Source organism: Nelumbo nucifera, chromosome 1 (assembly GCF_055504915.1).
Source record: "Nelumbo nucifera cultivar China Antique chromosome 1, China Antique-T2T, whole genome shotgun sequence".
NCBI classification, from domain to species: Eukaryota; Viridiplantae; Streptophyta; class Magnoliopsida; order Proteales; family Nelumbonaceae; genus Nelumbo; species Nelumbo nucifera.
This window is the reverse complement of record NC_142649.1, coordinates 12,756,871-12,778,381: the sequence shown is the minus strand read 5'-3', so window position 1 is coordinate 12,778,381 and position 21,511 is coordinate 12,756,871.

Sequence of the window (21,511 nt, the reverse complement as noted above, 5' to 3'; positions counted from 1 at the left end):
CACGACATCTATGTGGAGAGCGATTACTAGTTTATTATCAAACTTCTGTTGGATGGTTATACACCGCCTTGGCATCTTAGGCGGTGTTCGACACTGTTTTAATCTCGTGGATGGGATCATTTCACGGGATGAACACCCGTTTGGCTGGCTGTGGACAGGACCGATCCATGCTATATCATGGACCGGTCCTGTCCACACCCCAATTTAGCATCAACGGGAAAAACTTGTGGATAGGGCCTGTTCACAGTCTATTTTTGATCCCCTACTTCACACTCTCCCTAAAAGGTTGAAACCCTATATTGTCTGTTTCACATTTTACCGTTGGAGGTCTGTGTTGCTCGCCCGCTGAAGCTCTCCACCGTTTCAACTCTCCACCACCGGCCCACCTGTCGATATTAATTATTTTGTCAAAATAATATTAATTATTTTACTTAATTTTTTATTTTTATATATTTTTAATGTTTTATCAATAAAATAATATTTTTAAATATTTAAAGTATATTTTTTTAATTTTTTAGTTATTTTACTATTGTTTTTATAAAAAATTAATATTTATTAGTTAATATTAATTCATTTTTCAATATATTTATCATATAAAATGCAAAAATTAGATATTTATGATTGATTGTGTAGATCATTCATAAAATGTATATGAAATATATAGAATCAAAAAGTGTGGTGTGAACTGGTCCACACTACACCCACAGAACGCCACTATGGGTGTGAACTGGTCCAATCCACACAGTTTATCCACAGCTCAGAATAGCAATGGATTGGTCCTTGCCATGCATAAGGTGTGGTATAGAATAGTCCATACCCACCAATTTCTCATCCACACTACATAACACCCCCTTAATCTTATGATCAACGCTTGCAGGAATTTGATATCTTGCTTCTCTGTGTACAACTTTCTGCACATTCCAAGGAAGTTCAACTCTGTTGCACATAGGATTGCCAAGAAGGCTCTTGGCATCCAGCATACCTTTACCTGGTCGATTGTACCTTCCTTTATTCCACCATACTCTATAAATATCATCCACATCCATAATTCGACCCCAAGTCTCTACTACAATGAGTCAGAGACCTTATCAGCAAGGTAGCTAGCCGGCACCTTCCATCCACGGAATTCATTGTGGCTCCTTTCCAAGAGGAATACTTTTTAGAGAAATTTATGATCTTTTCCCTCAAAAATTTTTATTGATTTTCTAAACATATTGTCCCAAACCTTTACTTATGTTATACTATCCTTCTGGAATTGTGATTGATTCTCCACCTGTTACTGTTCCAACTCTACAAATTCATAAAATTTTATAAGGTGGACCCCCTTTTTTTAATTTATTGTTCCTCATCCATGGAACAATTTTCAGGGCTTGACAAGTGGCCAAATTAAGCTCTTTTCTGGGCACTTCTAGTTCTAGATGTAAAAACAAAACTTTCAAAGTTTGATAATATCTTACTAAAGCTGAAAGAAATATATGGCTGATAGGTAGACTGCCTTGAGAATAAAACCATCTCTTACTAGTACTATCAGACCCTAAACAAAGAAGGAGAATATTTACAGACATGTTCATACCCGTGCTGTGCATCTCAGAAAAAATTTCAACCTATCAGTCCTAACTTGATTAAAAAAAACCCTAACCACTAACCCTAACTTGTCAAAAACGAAACCCTAACCATAGCTCCCAGGGAAAGAGAAAAAATAAAATAAATTTGTTTGGCTTTACTGGGTACCCATGATTTTTTTTTTTTCTGGACAATGGTTCTCTTCTCTTTCATCCTCGACCACTGCAACCCAGCATCAAATTCTGGCATACAGCTATACTTTGCCATCTCTATTCTCTGTTGGGTTCTAAAGCTTTGTTTGTTTTATTCATTTTATACGTCAGTATTCCTCTTTGGGTCTGACTGTCCAGGTCATGGCTTTACAGTGATCCCCCATGTGGTTGCTGAGAGTATATTATATTTATAAAAAAGGGTATTCTAGAACATTGTAAGATAGGCATTAATTAAATCTTAGATAAAAAATTTGAAACATGTTAATTGCTTTACTTATTTAATTAATCATTTTTTTGGAATGTGTTGCAGGGCTAGAACCTAAAAGTGGAACCCTCAAATTTAGGGTTTTACTTGCACCAAAGATTGCACACAATCTAGTTGACCTAGCCCAATTATTATCTGAGCTAGCCCACTTTTTCTGGTCTTTAGATTTGGAACACTAGCTTCATTCTAGAGATTAAACACATGAGTAATTTTAGATAGTTGAGGATCAAACACAGAAGATAGTCCTTTTGAGGACCACAACCCCACTTTGGTTGCAAAAAAGTCAGGGCCTAGTTGAATTGCAAACAGATAGAATGGAATAAATGAAACAGAAAGTCTTGGAGTGATGTGGATTTCTCCAGGCAAATATGGTAGGATGTAACTTAAAACCATGTGTCATGGAATTGGGTGGACAATGCTTAGCCCCTCTCTCTCTCATCTGATAAGTGGTCCATGCATTCTTTAAATGATGTATTATAAACATAGAAAAAATATGGAAGAGCCCAAATGCTTTACTTAAAGGGTTCATGTACTGCATTGCAATCATGAGGTCATGTGTTTGGATTCAGCTTACAGAGGAACAGAACAAAGGAGGGTGAAGAGTGATGATTTGATGGAACTTCTGTGCAACTGCTTAGAACCCTATTGTGTCTATCATCCATTGGCTTGGGAATTCAGACAATGGATGAATTGGAAGCTTTTTCTATTTTAATTTCAAGCCAATCAATGCCTAATAGGTAGGATTTTGGTTGGTAGCTCAATGAGGTTTTTTTAGAAATCTCAATGAGGGTTTGGTCTGATTCTTTCTTTCTCGATTATTATAAAGAATTTGATCAAGGTAAACTAAACCCAAGTAATAAATGGAAAAGAAAACTATTATAATAGAGTTAGAGTTTAGTGCGTGAGAATAGTTATTCCAAATAAAAAAACAATAGAAAAAAAATTCAGGGGCCTGGGTCTTGATGTTAGGTCAGATTGGCTGCCCGACCAGGATGAACCTGGAACCATGTCTTGTGTGTATGTGTATGTCGCTTTACAAATCCAACTCCATTTTTAAAATTTTGGTGACAGAGTTGGGCGTGACTGCTCAATCAGATTTAATTAGCAGTGTTTTTAAAACTGAACTGGAAAAATTTGGACCGGTTCCGTTTTATTCCAATTTTTTTTTTTTGCCAAAAATCATTGATTTGGTCAGTGAATCGTTGATCCAAGTGATCAAATTATTGAATCGTCAATTTGGATAATGATTTTTTATTTTTTGAATTTTTTGTCAGAGTAGGCCATCCATTCAGACCGGACGACCAAATCGTTCAACCTGGAAACTGCACCCAGAATGATTCCCTATATGGTCCAGTTTTAAAAACCTTATTAATTAGTATTAGGGATGTCAGTGGGTCGGGTGTGAGATGAGTTTGGCTCAGCCTGAATCCAACCCAACCCATCTCAACATCCATACTCAACCAGAGTTTGAATTTACTGACCACAAGACATTGCTAGTGGTCACGTTCATCCAGCTGCATAATGGGAATATTGGTGATATTTCCAATGTGCGGCTGTATAAATCCAGTTTCCATGTCGAACGGTTTAACTGTTTGAACCGAACGAATGGCCTGTTCTGACAAAAAAATAAAAAATAAAAAAAAACAAACCGTTAAATGATTCGAACGGTTTAACTGCTTGGATCAACGATTTATTGACTTAATCAACAGTTTTTGAGAAAATAACAATTTTAAGATAAAACGATATCGATCACCAAACTGATTCTCAATTTTTCCAATTCGACCATCCGATCCAATCTGATTTTGAAAACCATGACTAATAACTTCCTCCACCCCTTTTCCTCCAAATTGCTGGTTGCGGGAATATGGCCAGCAATTATGGTGAGAAGATCCAAACTCACTCACTCAATCTTTATCTATCATATATTTCAATTCTACAATGTCAATGAGTTGAATTTAGTTTGCTCTCACCACAACCCGAATTCATTCAGAAACCCAATTAAGGTTAATAGACAGAATTCTACAATGTCAATGAGTTGAATTTAGTTTGCTCTCACCACAACCCGAACTCATTCAGAAACCCAATTAAGGTTAATAGACAGATAGGGTTGAGTCAGTGTGGATTTATCACTTAAAATCCTGACCCACTGGCATCTCTATCAAGAATGGCATTTTCAACCTGATCCAGATTTGACCGGACCAGACCCATGACCACATGATTTTGTGTCCTTCCAACAACAAAGAATTGTGGCCCACCATATTTGGACTCAGGGTCCAAGATCCTTTGGACCACAGGCGCACAGCCGAACAAAAGTGGCCTATTGCCTCATAACTGTATTCAACACCCATCCAAAGCATCGTAGCTAGCCATGCAAAGGATGCCTCGGGTCCTGTGCTTTTCTTTTCTGGCACAGAAATCTCGAGCCTTGTTTTCCATGGTTTAGACTTTATATGCTAAGTGGGGAAGGGCCTAACATCACTATTTGTTCAATGCACTGCACGAAGATGTTTGCAAGTGAAAAGCAAGTCAATTGTGAAATATGAATTGGGATTTATTCCTCACACCTATCTCACATGCAGTCATATTCCACCGTGTATATTACAAATATTTCCCCATATATTATAAGATATAGCATGGGAGATGTTCTCAATGTACGGTTAAAACATACTATGAGATCGGCATGAAGAGCCATTTGTGATGAACAGATCCGGATTCGCCAAATGTGTCTATTCTACTGCGTTTTTCTTTGAGACTCTAAATCTGCTACAAATAAAGTGTGTATAAGCAGATACAAATAAGTCAATTGATGGTGGCTTAATTGGTTGCAATGGAGACTTGGGATCAAATCCTGCCCCAAAAGGAGTGGTTATTGGGTATGGGAGATGGGCTATCCTGGTAGTTTTATGAATTATTGGCGTGTTTGGCACTTTAGACACTGTTTGGTAGTTGTATTTGATAATTGGTACCACCTTTCAAATATCAAAGCTGTCAGTCTGTCACCTAAATGCCATTGTCACGTCGGTGTTTTGAGTTCAATGGCTAGAAACTTGTTTGGTGTGAGGCCATTTCAAAGGGTGTTGCCAATTTGAATGGTATAAGAGTTTCCATCTTTAATTATTAGGGTTTCCCAAAGATATAACTTATCTCTATGCTCTTAAACCAGAATCATCCATCTATGTGGTTAGAAAGATTTTTGACATTGCAATGAGGTCCAACAAAGCATTTGTAATTAAATCCTTAATCTCTTTTTAATCTATGGTTAGGATTATAAATCCTTTCTAAAACGACAAGGAGGTCAAATAATATATTTGTAGTTGATTCCTTGAGTCCCTAGAAATTATCACATTAGCTCCTTTGTACAAAGTGAAATAATAATTTTGCTTTTTCTGCCTTACAATGTTTGGATCAATCACCATAAAATGAGATTTAACCAAGAGTTCTACTTTGATTGTAAAACCACTTGAAATTCAACCTCTTGCTTTAACCAGTGTTCTGCTTTTATTGGAACCGGAATGGATTATTTTGATTCAAACTGTTTGGTTGGGCAGAATCGGAATCCTATTCCCATTCCTGTTGGAATGACATTCCCTTATTTGAGGGAATGGTCATTCCCTGCCTTCCATTGGGAATGAAATCTCATTCTTACTGATTTCAATTCCCATTCCCATTCCTATCTGAACCAAAGAGAATATGGGAATAGACTATTCTGATTTCGATTATGAAGGATTTCGATTTCAATCCCAATTCTGATTCCGCTACAAACCAAATGGACCCTTAGTAGTGACACTCTTCTTGTTTAAGAGTGTAGATCCATTGTCGAACATTTCCATAGAGGTGCAAAATGGATTGGATTATGATCCGATCCAATTCAAAATCCTATTTTGTCGGGTTTGAATCACTCTCTGTCGGATTTTCGAATTGAGTTGAATTCAGATCACCCCTATCCAATTCAAAAAGGATTCGATCTGAATCCATATATATGTTTATAAACATATATATATATATATATGTTTATAAACATATTTATTTACTAATATCCAACATATGGGAGTTAATAGCTGCAAGTCTTTAACAACCACAACCATCCTCATGATATATTAAAGTGAATGATCACTATAATCTTAGAACTCGTCAGGTCTAAGGACATAAAAGACTTTGCATCTAAGTAATTCATTGTAGTTGGCATGCATTATGATAAGGGCCGGGACGGGCTTTGCACTTATGATAAGGGCTATAGCTTAGGCCCGGGCGTGGCCCAGCCTAGGGTTCCGAGTCTGAAACATAAGCCCTAGCCCAAGTCTATATGAGCCCAGGCTGGGCCGGGCCTGATTTTGGGCCAATGTCTTTCATATAAAAAACATTACATATCTATAGTATTTTATATTAAATGACATAACATGCATATAAACTTATTTTATACATTATATAATATAAATTATACATGTCATGCTATAATATTTATATATAAAATATATAATCTAATGTAAAATAACATTTATACATATGTATACATTATACATAAAATGTGTAAGTTTAAATATATGTGGGCCAGGCCGGACTTAAAGTATTAAGCACAAACCAGGACCTAAAATTTGTTGGCCTAATGTGGGCCCGGGCCCAGGCCGGGCCTGAACACAAAACCCAAGCCTAAGCCCGGAATTTTTGGGCCGGGCTGAAATGATCACCCCTAACAAAAATTCTTTAATGAATATATTAGTGTATATAAGGGTGTCAATGGACCGATCTTGGATTGAACCCCGTTCAGTCCAAAATCAATTTGGACAGATTGGACGGACCAACAAGATATATTGGATTGGACCAATCCTGTCCAAAATATTTATTAGATTGGATCAGACCTGGACCATCCATACCAAATTTATATTGAGTTGGGTTGGATTAAGCCAATATCTAGTCCATTGATATAAGATAAGAATATATGCATCAATGGACTGGGTTTGGGTTGAAACCAATCTAAATCAAAATGAATTTGAACAAATTGAATGGTCCAGATATTGAATTGGACTGGTCCAAATTAATCCAAAACATTCATTGGATTGGATTGGACCTGATCCATTTATAATAGACTCATATTGGACTGGATCAATTGGACCAAATCCTGTCCAATTGACACCCCTAAGTGTATATCCTAATACACACTTACGTACTAGTCTGTACTCCAATGGCTGAAAGTACACTACACAATCTCATAGAAAATACCAATATTATGCAACTGAGCCACATATATTCAAATTTATTTATGTTTATAAGGAACTTGGTCATCCATATCCCCCATGATAAGTTCTACTTATCATTTAAATGCTATACAATGTATCTATAATTAGAATGATTCATTAAAAAAAGCCTCATTTTAGACTCCATTTAAAAGGTAGAATGCAAAACCTTGTATTTTGTATGTATTTGTACTTCTTCCAAACTGAGCCTTTGTTATACAAAGTGCATTTAACTTTAAATTAACACTATATGAAATTTTCATTTCGAATGGTTTAAACCCAAAACATTTCAAGTTTTCTTTTTTAGAAAAAACCCAAAACATTTCATGTTGAAGCACCAATATTGTATCACTTAATGCAATAGTTATGTTTATTTTTCTATATTTTCTGGCTTTACTCCCTAGTGCAGTCTCCAACAACAACACATCCTATTGCTGACCTTGAGATGTGATATGTGAACCAAACATATAAATATTTATCTTGATATAATAATAATGAGGACAGGGCCTTAAGGAATATTGGAATTCAAATGATGCTTGTTAGTATTATTTTTTTTTCTTTTTTCTTTTTTGTTGAGAGGTCATTTCAACTCCTAAGAATGGAATTCATATCCAAGTCCTTTCCCATGATCCAAACAAAAACCAGAGGTATTTCAACATTATTTTGTCAATTTCCAACAATTCTGTTGAACTAAAAATGAACACTCGTATCCTTTTCAACATTATTTTGTTAATTTCCAACATGGTGATTGCTTAAATTAGTGTTACGAGAGAATTGATTATTTGTTAGTGCCCTATAATATTTATCACATTTGGAGTTTCCCCATTGAATTCTGTATGTTTCCACTACTCCACCATCTATGTGGAATGGAATTGCATTCCACCACTCACTGTACTATATCATCTCATACCCCCACCCCCACTATCACAGGTGTCATGCATTAATTAGTCATCATAACTGTCAACTATATATGGAGAGAATGATTTAAAAGAAGAAAATATAGAAGCCCTAAGGTGTCTCTTCCTTCTATGAGTCTATCAGTACACTTTCAATTGGTTGGGATTTGGGTATGACTTATGAGTTCTACTTTCCATTTAGGGAGATATCTATCTCTCCATCTGCAAATTAAAGCAATGTGGACTAATGGATATTGTTGGAGGTAGAGTGATATTTGACAATTCCTGGCTGGCCGAAGAAAAAAAAAAGATGTACATTGATGCTGTTATAGTTCAGCTGGAGCTTGAGCATCTTATTATTGTTTTCCTGGGTGCTGCCACTGGCCTAGATTGTCAGTGCAATATTACTGAAATCCATGTTGCCGAAGTCTAGACAGTACTACATTTTTGTCACCACTCACCATCAAACCCTAGTTTCAGCTGTGTCCAAAAGTCCAAACTTCTGACTTGTTGCACCTTGAATGGCTGGTTGGAAGTCATGTCATTGCCACAGTGGTTGCTGAAACAGGTCCCAATGAGAGCAAAAGTGTTGCTAGAATTAATATACAGAATGGGTGGTGCCTGGAAATATTAATTTACTATTTCACAAGTTTGCAGAAAATGATGATGACCCATCTGTTCCACTTTTCGTCCTGGTGCGCTCTAAAAACTCCATTGTTGGAGTTGTACCTCACTGTTCAGCATGAGCAGTGAAGTAATGGTGGTAGGCCCAAGGTGGAATCATTGGCCAGGCCACATTGCCACAAGTGATCATGTGAAGGCATTAAGGATCGATGGATACAATTAATTTGAAACCCTGCATGGAATCAGTTGCCAGAAACGTGCCATCTACAGAAATATTATTGGAGTAACAGTTGAAACAATGAAACCTTTGCATATAAAGCATGGAGCCATGGACTGAAGCTCTGGTTATCTGTTTGTTTTGTTTCATTTTTAATGTAAAAGAATGAGAAGGCTCTCCGGCTGGTCTCCCACTTTTCCATGTGAGGTGGGTCCTTTGGAGCTAAATCTTTGTTAATTGTTAGGTGGAGAAAACAAGGTAAGGTGGCTTGTCGCAGAACGCATGCATCGTGATACACAACGTGATTAAAGGCAAAAGACAAAAACCAGTGACCCAACGACAATTTAATGCTCTCTGTTACAGAAAACTATGTCCACACTTTTCAAACTTGAATCCAGCCAGTTGAGCCGCGGCAAATGCTCCCTCCCCCCCTTCTCTCGAATTCGAACGTGATGGCTGTGAAGCGCGCTGTGGAATCAGATTGGCGATTAGGGATGGCAACTTTCCATTCCCGCCGGTTACCGACCTTCCTGACCTTCAATGGGAATTGTCTTGGTGGGAAGGGGATAATAGAGATCTTCGACCGGGGTTAGGGTCGGGGATGGGGAATGAAGTCCCCACTTCGCCCCAATCCCATATCTATATATTATTCATATTAAATATATTATTTTATATATATATATATGATATTATTTATATTATATATATATCAAAATATTTTAAAATTTTCTTTTATTTTAAGTAAAATTAATTTTAAGAAGTACTGTTAATTAACAAAATTCAGGGATTTGGGTCTTTGTAGGAAGCCTGTCTCCATTGGGGATCAAGGATGGGGGATAACTTTTATTCCAATAGGAATTGGGGTTAGAGACGGGGGTTAATTTCAAAATCAGGGTTGGGAATGTGGAATATGATCCCCCACCCCGAACTTACCCCATTGCCATTATTCCTATTGGGGATAAGGCTCCTACATGTCACCCATAAATTAGAGGTTTATTGGTTGTGGGTCACTAGTATTTTATGACTGATGTGGGGTATTATCATTGATATATAAAAACTTTTATTTTTTGTAACAAGGGTACAAAAGATATAAAATCCCCATAGAGCATGTCTCACGGGACATCCCAATTATATATTGAGAATATATACCTATGACAAATATGAAAAATGTTCTTAATGCATATTGAGATGTGCATATAGAGTGTGATCAGTGGGGAGTCCATCTGAACTCCATAACAAGACACAAAATCCAACTTTGAAGAACCTTATATAACACTTAACATGAGGCAATTGCTAAGTTTAGGGCAATTGAGAACCCTAACTAATTCCATTTAGGACCTATAACCATCTTAACAATTGAATAGAATAGATAGGGGCAAAGACTTGGATGAAAGTAATAAAAATGGTTTAAGTGATCATAATTTAATAATATATATGGAAAAAGGAGATTCATGTAGCCAGACCTCATAATATAGTTGGGATAAGCCTTAGATGGTGATCATGAACCACCACTTTAACAAATCGATTGATTAAATTATGAACCCAGGAAGAAATAATTAAACCTATTAATGTTCTTGATAAATCCTTATGTTTTGACTTTTGCAAAAACCTCCCTTCATATTTCAAATAAATATGGGATGAATTTAAACCTCTCCTATTAGTAGAAATGTCATATTCAGGAAAATTTTATTTGAAACCCAGGAAAATTTTATCAAAGGTCAAAGTATAAAGGAGGTTTAAGTAATTTTCGCCTAGGATAGTTTAACATGAAATGAAAGCTTGGTCACATCAGTCCTCCATGAGAGAATCTTATATTTTACATGATTACCAGGAGTGAACACATGGGATATGTGGGCTATTTTGATTGGCACATGGCTGTCATGCTGCATTGTTGTTTTGTCAAAGTAAAAATAGTGTATTCCTCGTAAAAAAAAAGAAAAAAACTGCAAGTGTAAATGGAATTGAGGGTCTGTTTGGAAGGGCTGTTATGCTTCAACAGAAAAACCTTTTCTAATAGTGCTCACTTCACAATGCCAAAAGCCATTGGGGAAGGCCTTCCAAACGGGCACTTAATTTCATCATGCCTACCCCAGTATGAACTGCAATGCCATCTTTTGTATCTTTGTGTTATTGTTGATGCATAATGCTGTTATAGTAGTACATAAATATACACACCCAATGTAACTGAGAAAATAGTCCTCTAACACTTAATATCATATATATGCTGGTATTTCCAAATTTTTTATTAGAATAATTTTAGGTGAACAGCCATTTTTTGGGTATGGTGTTACCACTTAAACCCCATAAGGGCCTGGTGTTGTATGTTAAGCCTAAACCTAATTGGTGGATTTTTTTTTTCTCAAGAGAAACTTAATTAGTGGATTAGTGATAAGGTATACATAGGGCATACATGGAACACAACATGAAGAGTTTACATTTTATGATTTTAATTTATGCCTCCTCATTACAAGGTATGTGTTATAACCAATTTAGGTTTGTTTGGTTTACGGTTGGAATTCGAATTAGAATCGAAATCTATCAATATTGAAATCAAAATGGTCTTTTTCCATAGTCTATTTGGTTCGGACAGGAATAAGAATAAAAATTGGAATCAAATGGAATGGGATTTCATTTTCAAGGGAAGAAGAGAAAATGATTATTCTCTCAAATGGGGGAATGTCATTCCCCTAAAAATAGGAATGGAATTCCAATTCCACCCAACCAAACATTTAGATTTAAAATGGTACATTCCAATTCTGATTCCAAACCCCTATTCCCACAAACCAAATGGGCCGTGACATTGAATGCATTGAAAAGTGAGAAACCTAAACCCTACATGAATTCAATACTGCAATTGATTTGGACTCAAAATGTTTCCATTTTCCTGCATTATTCATAGCACAACTTTCTGCTCAAAAAGCCTTGACCACCTGTCCAAGATGAGTCAAATAGTGGGACCCACATATTAAACTTTGTTTGGGGGCATTGGTTCACTAAAGATAAGCCAGATAGCAATTAGCCATCGTGACAGAAAAGTTAAAAAAGTATTTTTGGTTTCCCATCGATAAAATAGCTTTGTGAAAACTTTGGCTATCCACAACAAGCGCTGTCCATAAGCTCCCTCCACATGACACGGTAGACCATACAGCCCTGCATTGAGCATTGTTGCTGCTGTATAGAGAGTACTTACCAACTAGTGTTTACTACAACGATAGCCTTGTTGACAGCACAGTCTCCGCTGAATCAATCACTAGCATCCACTACAGCCAATTCGAGACCTTACCAAGAGAGCCAGTTGGCACACCTTCAATGCGCGCACCAACCATTTTCAGACTCCCTTCTTATCCCTTTCAAAGCTGAACCGCCAGACAGTTCAGCTTGAATTATGTGTCCTATTTATAATTGTGTTGGATCAGTTTTGGTTGTTTCCAAACCAACTCAAATATTGACATCTGATATAGGGGTATTAGGCCGAGCTGTAGATCTCGACACATGGCGTCGGTTGGATGCATCCTGGCCATCCTGCAGACCCTAACATGTGGTGTCGACTGGACGCATCCTGACCATTCATCACCAACCAGTACCAACTGCCACCACCTGCTCCCAACTACTACTCTCAGGCAATTTCGACTACAAAAAGGTCTCCCACATTGAGGTAAAGACACACTGGAACTTAAGCTTTAAGTTTCCTCTCTTGCTTGGTCCGACCCCTCACAGCTCTTGGCTAACTTGATCATCGGAGTCTCCGCTCTTGGGATACCTCCCAGGGCCTCTGACATCTTCTTTCTCTTAATAGGTTGGACCCGTCGGCCTTGAATGCTGGAAATTACGTTGTTTCCCTCGACTTCACATTTAGTAGCAACAATTGGCGCTGTTTATTGGAAGGTTTTCAACACTTTCCCTTAAGAAAAAATAAACCTAATTTAATTGACTAGTGTCCTTGAAATGGGTGACAAGCAAGACCTCGTCCTTGATGTCCGGAACTTAGTCACAATTGACCAGTTTGAGCTGGTCCTAATAGGTTGGACAACCTGGCGCAACAATTGGACAATATAGGGCATCTGACAGGAAAACAACCATAGGGTGGCCGCCCCACCGGAAACCATGGACAATGCGGTGGGCGATCCACCCATACCTCGCTAAGCCAACACTTGGGGGGCCTGGAAGGGGCCGACCCCTTGGATTCTGATAACAGCAACCAATGGGCTAGCAAGCCCCGTTCCAAGACCCCTTAGCTCCCTAGCCAAGGGAGCAAACCCGTAGGGTCCCATGCCGATCGCAAGAATCACAACCATCAGCATCATCGTGCTGCGACCAACCGGGACAACGACGAGCACTTAGGCTACCATAGTCCCCCTTTGAGGGCAGGAGGCTGATGCCACGCCTCTCCCCCGTCAGTTTCTGACCTCTACAATCTTCGGGAATAGGGATGGCCCGTCCCGCATGAGAGAGAACGAATATCATTCCGGAGCAATGATGCCCTACATCCACTAGCGTTGGAGACCTACAACAGGAGTACATACCCTAAGGACCACCTAGAAAGATTTTGGGCCCTCGTGGTCCTACATGGGTACTCCGGCGCCCTCATGTTCCAGGCCTTCCAAGCTACATTTAAAGGAGCAGGGCGCCGATGGTTCTCCACATTGCCTCCACACTCCATCGGCTCTTGGGAATAATTCACAGACCTTTTCCTAGGTCACTTTATGAACAACTGATAGTGTTAGAAAATCGTCATCTCCCTGATGTCTATCAAGTAGAAGCATGGGGAGAGCCTCTGAGCATACATAAAGAGGTTCAAACAGGAAGAGCTCAAGGTCAAGGACCTCAACCCCTTGGTCTCCATGCACACAACCATTAGTGGCTTTTGGCCTGGAACCCTCAGTTGATTCATTTCCAAGACTCTGCCCAAGACTAAAGTTGAGTTCTTAAAGAAGCTTCAGAAGTACATCGTCGCCAAAGAGGCTGAAGCCAACAAACGCCTCAAAGAACCAAAATCTGAGACCAGCCAAGGGCCCAATGACAAGAAGAGGAAGGAAAGAGACGGCCGCGACAACTACCCCACCAACAAAGGCAGAGAGAAGAAGCCACCGGCCCCTTCCTTTAATAAGTACTTGCCACTAAAATCCTCTTGAACACACATAATGATGTAAGTAGGGAAGGAGATATTCATGAAGTGGCCGAATAAGTTGAAGAGGAACTCGGGAAGGGGGAATCCCAAGAAGTACTACAAGTACCACCACGGCACCGACCACGACATCAAGGACTACTATGAGCTCAATAACAAGATCAAGTCCCTCATCTATCGTGGGCACTTGAAGGATTTTGTCGAAGACAATGCCCTAGCATCATCCTTATAGTAGCCATAGGCCGAGCCCCATAATCATCGCCCCCTAGCCAAAGTCATTAAACTCATAGCTGGAGGCTTGACCTTGGGGGGAGCATTCGTCTCGTTTTGGAAAGCATACACTTGGCAGTACAAAATCCAGGGCCAAGCACCGAAGAGGCCGAGGTCGGAAGACCTCATTTCCTTCTTAGAGGATGACCTGTGGGGGGTATCTATACCCCACGATGATGTGCTAGTGGTGTCAATGACCATCACCAACTACATGGTGAAAATGATTCTCATAGACAACGGCTCCTCAGCCAGCATCCTGTTCTATGGGACGCTTGAGAAGATGTAGCATACATCAGATCAACTGCAGCCCATCGACATGCCACTCGTTGGCTTCTCTAGAGCAGCCATTAGGCCCAAAGGAAAAATAACCTTACCGATCACCATAGGGACTGAATCTCAACATGTCACTTGGATGGCTGAGTTCTTGGTCGTGAAGATAGGCTCACCTTACAATGCCATCATAGAGAGGTCGACCCTTCATGTACTCAAGGTGGTCGTCTCATCTTACCACCTCGCTATGAAGTTCCCCACAAAGCATGGTGTAGGAGAGGTCAAGGGAAACCAACAAGATGCTAGACTGTGCTACGTTGTTGTGCTAAAAGGCAAGAACAAGGAAGCCCTACCGCTATAGGGGCTCGACCTCAGGGATGAACCATTAGGTCAAGGACCTCATTTCAGTTACCCTAAACGAGTCGGCTCTTGCCTCCCTCAGGATACATTTTTTGAATTGGTAAGATTCCTCAAAGCCAACACCGACGTGTTTGCTTGGTCCACCGCTGATATGCTAGAAATTGATCAATCGTTACTCACAAGTTGAGCATGGACCCGAGCTATACACTAGTTCGGAAAAAGAAAAAGAACTTTGCACTAGAATGTTGGAAAGTCATTAAAGAGGAGGTTGACAAGCTACTTGGCGCTGGCTTCGTAAGAGAGGTACACTACCCTAAATGGATATCTAATGTGGTCATGGTTAAGAAGACTAATGGGAAATGATGCATCTGTATTGACTTCACAGATCTCAACAAAGTCTGCCCCAAAGACAGTTTTCCTTAGCCGAGGATTGATCACCTCGCTGGTGCCACCACAGGGTACGAGCTACTAAGCTTCATGGATTCCTTCTCCGGCTGCAACTAGATAAAGATGTGTCTAGTTGATGAGGAAAAGACTTCATTCATCACTGAGCACAACACCTGCTACTACAAGGTGATGCCTTTTGGTCTAAAGAACGCCGGGGCCACTTACCAAAGGCTGGTGAACAAGATCTTCAAAGAGCAAATGGGGAGAAGCATCGAAGCTTATGTCGATGATATGGTTATGAAGAATCTTAGGGCTAGCCAGCACACCTTGGACCTCGGTGAGACATTTGGGGTACTGAGAAAGTACAACATGAAGCTGAACCCCACCAAATGTGCCTTTGGGGTCACATCGGAAAAATTCTTGGGTTTTATAGTCACCCAATGAGGCATAGAGTTCAGCGTTGAGAAGATACAAGCCATTTTGGACATGCAGCCCACTCAGTCAATCAAAGAAACCTAGAGACTCATCAGTTAAGAATACACCAAACTAGACCCCTTGTACCATCTCATGAACGACCTCATTCACTCGACCTCGATGCCCGTCTTGCATACGGACATACAACGCCTGTCCTGTGTACGAACATTTGACGGGTGACATCAACGCCCATGTGAGGCACGGAGAACAGACGCAGACAACATACGTCCGCACGGGCCATGGTCATGTCCCCTTGGTCTGAGTTGGTCTTTCACTAATCCAAAGGATGAATGGAGCAGCAGTTGCTGCATAAGCCACTAAGCAGAGCTCTACAGCCAAAGCCGAAGCCAAGGCATCAATGCAAATGTACTATACTCTCTTCAGAAGAAGTTGAGGCCTCAATGCAACCCACCAACCAACCTCGGCCGCTATGGCCTCGAGAGTGGGGGCAAGTGATGTAGGGGTATTTGGCTGACCTGTAGATCTCGACACGTGGTGTCGGATAGATGCATCCTGACCATTCTGCAGACCTTGACACATGGCGTTGTCCGAACGCATCTTAACCACTCATCACCAACCACTACCATCCGTTGCCACGTGCTCCCAACTACTCCTCCTCTCAGGCAACTCTGACTATAAAAAGGGTTCCCACATTGAGGTAAAGACACACTGGAGCTTAAGCTTTAAGTCTCCTCTTTTACTTGGTTTGACCCCTCACAGCTCTCAGCTAACTTGATCGTTGGAGTTTCCACCCCTAGGATACCTCCTGAGGCCTCTGATATCTTCTTTCTCTCAACAGGTTGGACTCGACGACCTTGAACGCTGGAAATTACGTTGTTGCCTCGACTCCACATTTGGCAGTAACAACATCTTACAAAGACATCTTTAATCTAATTCCTATTTTTCTCTTTCACCATATAAATGTCTATTCTATCATTATATATTTGTAATTTATGGTGTTTAAGGCTGCATTTGGCATTTTGTATTTTAAGGATTTATCTCCTTATTGTTGTTAAAAACTTGGTGTTCATAGGAAAATTTTTTGAGGTAAAAGGAGATAAGTACTTAAAATAAGGAATGCCAAGTGCAACCTAAATATGTCAATTTACTAAATAAGTAGGTTTATTGTCATAGTACATGTTTGTTACTTGCAATGGGGTTTTATCAGATTGGACCCCAAAGTCTTGATTACAAAATCTAGAGTCTGATTTGGAATTGGTTTTTTATGTTTACTTATTAGGTGGTGTCTAGGTGCTAGACTTGGTCATTGGCCGGGCTAAGCCGGGCTTTCACTCTTCACTAACATATTTTTTTAAGGCTTGAGCCTGAGCCCAACCCAACCATTAGGCCTACAACTCGGGCCTAAGCCCGACCCTCATAAAAAGCCCAAAGCCCGAGCCTAGGCTTGAGCCTGAAGTCTAAAGCTCATGCACTGCTATCATTGAAGTGACTGAACAGAGAGAGAGAGAGAATTTATAAAGAAAAAATAAAAAATGTATGTATATTAAATTATAAATATATATTATAATAAATATTATATAAATTAGTCGGGTTGGGTCGTGATTTTCTGACAAATCCCAAGCCCGGCCCAGAACACAATCGGGCTTGGTGTTTTGGGCCCGAGGTCAGGCCCACATGCCTAACTACATGTCTAAGCCTGACCGGGGTGTGGGCCGGGCCGTCGAGCTACCCGACCCATGAACAAGTCTACTAGGTGCATCCCGACTCAAAATAGATCTCATTCATTAATAGACCACACCAAAATAAAAAGGGCACTTTTATTTCATACTTAAAGATAAAGATTCTTCAATTACATTGCAATAGATATTTGTCTTGGATTCTATGCAATCATAAAAGTTAAATCCAGATACCATATATCTTATATGATTAATACTTAGGTATCGTTCACTTTTTTGGGAAGTTATTTACCCAGGTAAATACACTTATTTCATTATGATTGTTTTAGCCATAAAAAGCCATTATTAAAAAAGACAATTTTATTCCATTCAAGCGTTAGCAACTTTTCCTCTATGTGGAAAAGTTACTTACCCACATAGGAGATTAGATAAGTGATACCCAAAGAAAATAAATTTTCCATAGACCCTACATAAATATGAAAAAAAATCCCATTAACCAACTCCCCCCCTCTCAAAATCTAAAAAATGAACAAACCCTTACATGCTTACATCTCTTAGTGTAAGAATAAGAGGAATGATAATAGACAACAAGTTTATAATTCTCTTGCCACCATATGGTATGTATGGTGAGTAAAAAAAATAGTTGCATAAGAAATATTGTAGTCTCAGTTCTCATTAATTCACAAACTTGTTATGTATTAATATTCCTCTTAGTATAAAAATTTTGATTCAATTAGGGGTCCCTTAAATGAGAAGCATAGTCGCATTAGCATCTACTCAACACCTATTCCCCACTTCCTACTGGCATAAGTCTTATCTGCCCAACAATGCTCGCTTTGGAATTGGGAGGGTCCTTTCATTGAATACGACCAATGAAAATGCCCAAAGCACCTTTCTGTGGGCAAATAATTGTGAAAGCAGCTTTGAAAAAGGAATAATCCCTTGAATAATCTCTTTACAATATTTGTCAATTCTAGACCTTATTGACTGATCTAATTCAGCCCACCTCTCAAACCCTCTGCCAGTTATTTTATGTTGGCTTTGATTATTCTCCAAACCAGTGGTTGATTCAACAAGGGTCCCCCATTTGAAAGGGAACATTTAACTAGTGGATGGGTGTCAATTGAAATTTATTCCAACATGATCAGGTAAGCCATAAATGTGAGGAAGATTCCAATTTGACAACACAAAAAATACCCCCCCAAAAAAAAAGAAAAAAAGTGAAAAAAAGAAAAGAAAAAACATTTCACTTTTATGAGAGCTCCTCCTTGAATTAAAACCTTTTTTTTTCTAATATTGATGTCAGTGGGAGCATCATAAACACTCGAACCTGATCCAATTCGATTAAATGATGTTGAAATATTGAATCCAACCCTACCCATCTCATATATAGTACATCTATACTTAACCAAACTTATATATTATATACATATATTTTAGTATTATGATGTCAACGTGTCAGATTTGTCATAAATTCATCTAAATCCAAACTCAACTCGAAACCCTATTGAGGCTGACCCAAACTTAATCCCCAATCAAGTCGGGTCAATGTAGATGTGTTACTTAATCCGACCCATGGACATCCTACTTCTCAGAGGCTGAGACATTTATCCTTCCTAAAATTGTCCAACAACCCAATAAAAACTAAAAAGTTCCTGGGCCCTTTTAGAAAGGAGGGTAGCCACCAACACACAAACCTATAAGCCTAGAAAGCTCTCTTTGTTCATTAGTGTAATGGGGAACCAAGATTGAGTGAGCAATTCGGCTATCTTTCCTAAGTGGGTCAGAAAATATAATATTTGAAAAAAATATAACCGACTAAGAATCTCATAACAAGGCTATTTCTTCGAGGCATCCAGCTTTAGAGTACAAGGCCCAATAGAGAAATAAAAAACTAATTTCACTTTGGCATAAATTAAAAAGAAAAGAATGGTTTTCATCTTATTATATTAAAAAATAATTTTTAAATAAAATAAAACAAGAGGATGGAAATAAGGTAAAGAGTATCAATACATACGTTAGCAATTGCGACTTAGGTCGACCTCAATCCCTAACTTTTCAGAAAGGAAGGAATTTACTTTTGATCTCTTCCTTTACAAATTTTGTCCATTCGGAGGAAAAAAAAAATATGAGAAGCAGGCTTGTTTAGTCCTGGTCGGTCGAGCAGGAAAAAGGTGGTCAGGACGAGTTGGTTTCTATACGTTGCCAGCAGAATAAAAGGAATTTTCTCAGGTCCCAGCTGTACGTCATCAAATCCGATGTACTCGTATTGTCTTTATGTGATAGGTATAAGATACGGAGATCGGTTTATTTGTGGGGGAGAGATCCTTAAGCGGTGTTTGGTAATCACGTGGAATAAAATCATTTTGTCTTGATTTCACACGCAAAGTTCATTAGTTTAAGGAGTTTAGAATGGAGTAATCACATGGAAAACAATTAAAAAATAAATAAAAAGAAAACTACTGCAGAATTTGTCCTTTTGCAGTAATTTTCAAATGATATTCATAATCGATTTCAACCCCGCCATAGTTCAAAAATTAATGTGTTATTATTGAATTTATTACTGCTGTGCTGTTATTGTTGCTGTTGTTATGGTATTATTTTAATTCAGTTTAGGCTGAAATAGGATTTTTTTAAGTCTTAATAATAGGTGAAATTCATTCTGATGAAGCATAGGCAATAAAAAAAGTGAAAAAAAAACTCCAGAAAAATAGATCAAATTTGTCGAGAGATAATGAAGTATCCATGAACATCGGGAGAAAATATCTTGAGAAAACATCTACAAACAGTCCAAAAATTTCCAAACACTGTAAAAGAAGGGTAATTGTGAATTTGCATCGACACCTCACAGAACGCACCCCATAACACATCCCAACTATGTATTGAGAACATCTCACCATAACAAGTATGGGAGATGTTCTCAATTAATTCTCCTTGAGATATGCATGTGGGGCGTCAATCTGACCTCGATAATTGTGACTAATTCATTGAAAATGACTCCCTCACCAACATACCAAGAAGCCACACCAAAAACTTCAAAATAAAGTGGAGTTTGGAGATACCATGTCACCAAGAATGGAATATTAATTGTCCAATTAAAAAAAAAAAAGAGGATTAGGTGAGGGGTTAATTGACAGGTTTATATCTTGGTTCTAGCTAATCCAATGCACTAAATATCAATATATATGTATGTATGTATGTATTGGAGGTGCGCGAGTGTCCAAAATTTACGAATTTTGGTTACAGGGGTTTTCTCAAATAAATCTGACACAAGTTGCACCTCTAACATGTATATGTGTATAATGTGTGTTTAAGAGGGTTTAATAAACTATTGATTACAGTGGGATGTGATTAACATAAAGCCCAATTAGGTATCCCTTCTTTATCATCTAAAGTTGGATGATGTAAATGCCATTTGTGTATCTTGTTGGTAGAATAACATTGGATTTCTTTGTTTTGTGATGGCCCTTAGTTGCTAGGTGTGGTCTCTATCAAGTTTGGCCTACCTCTCAGAGCTAAGAATCTTGTATCTTTTTTCTCTATAATATTTCACATTTTTTGTGAATGCGAGGAAAAGAGTAAATAAAATAATAAATAGTAAATATGCATTTTTTTGGTAAAAAAATATAATTAAGACTTTAGAGAATACCAAGAGAAGACAATAGTTGGAACAAGGATTGGTCAGTGTGGAAGGATATAGGAGAGCTAATGAGAAGACAATAGATGCCATTCTACTACTGTCTGGTAGCGACAGAGGCCAGGGATTTAAACATGCACATGCTTTTTCTTTTAAGGATGTGTTTGGTTTGAAATAAAAAGGTAGGGAAAGGAAGGAAAATTCGTATAAATCCTTTTATAGGTTTCCTTACTTTTTTTTTTTCAGAAAAGTACAGACAGACCCATTGCAGATTTCTGAATTCCATTGCACACCTATAAACATTCAAAATGTCCAATATCCCCACTCTATACACTAATGCCTG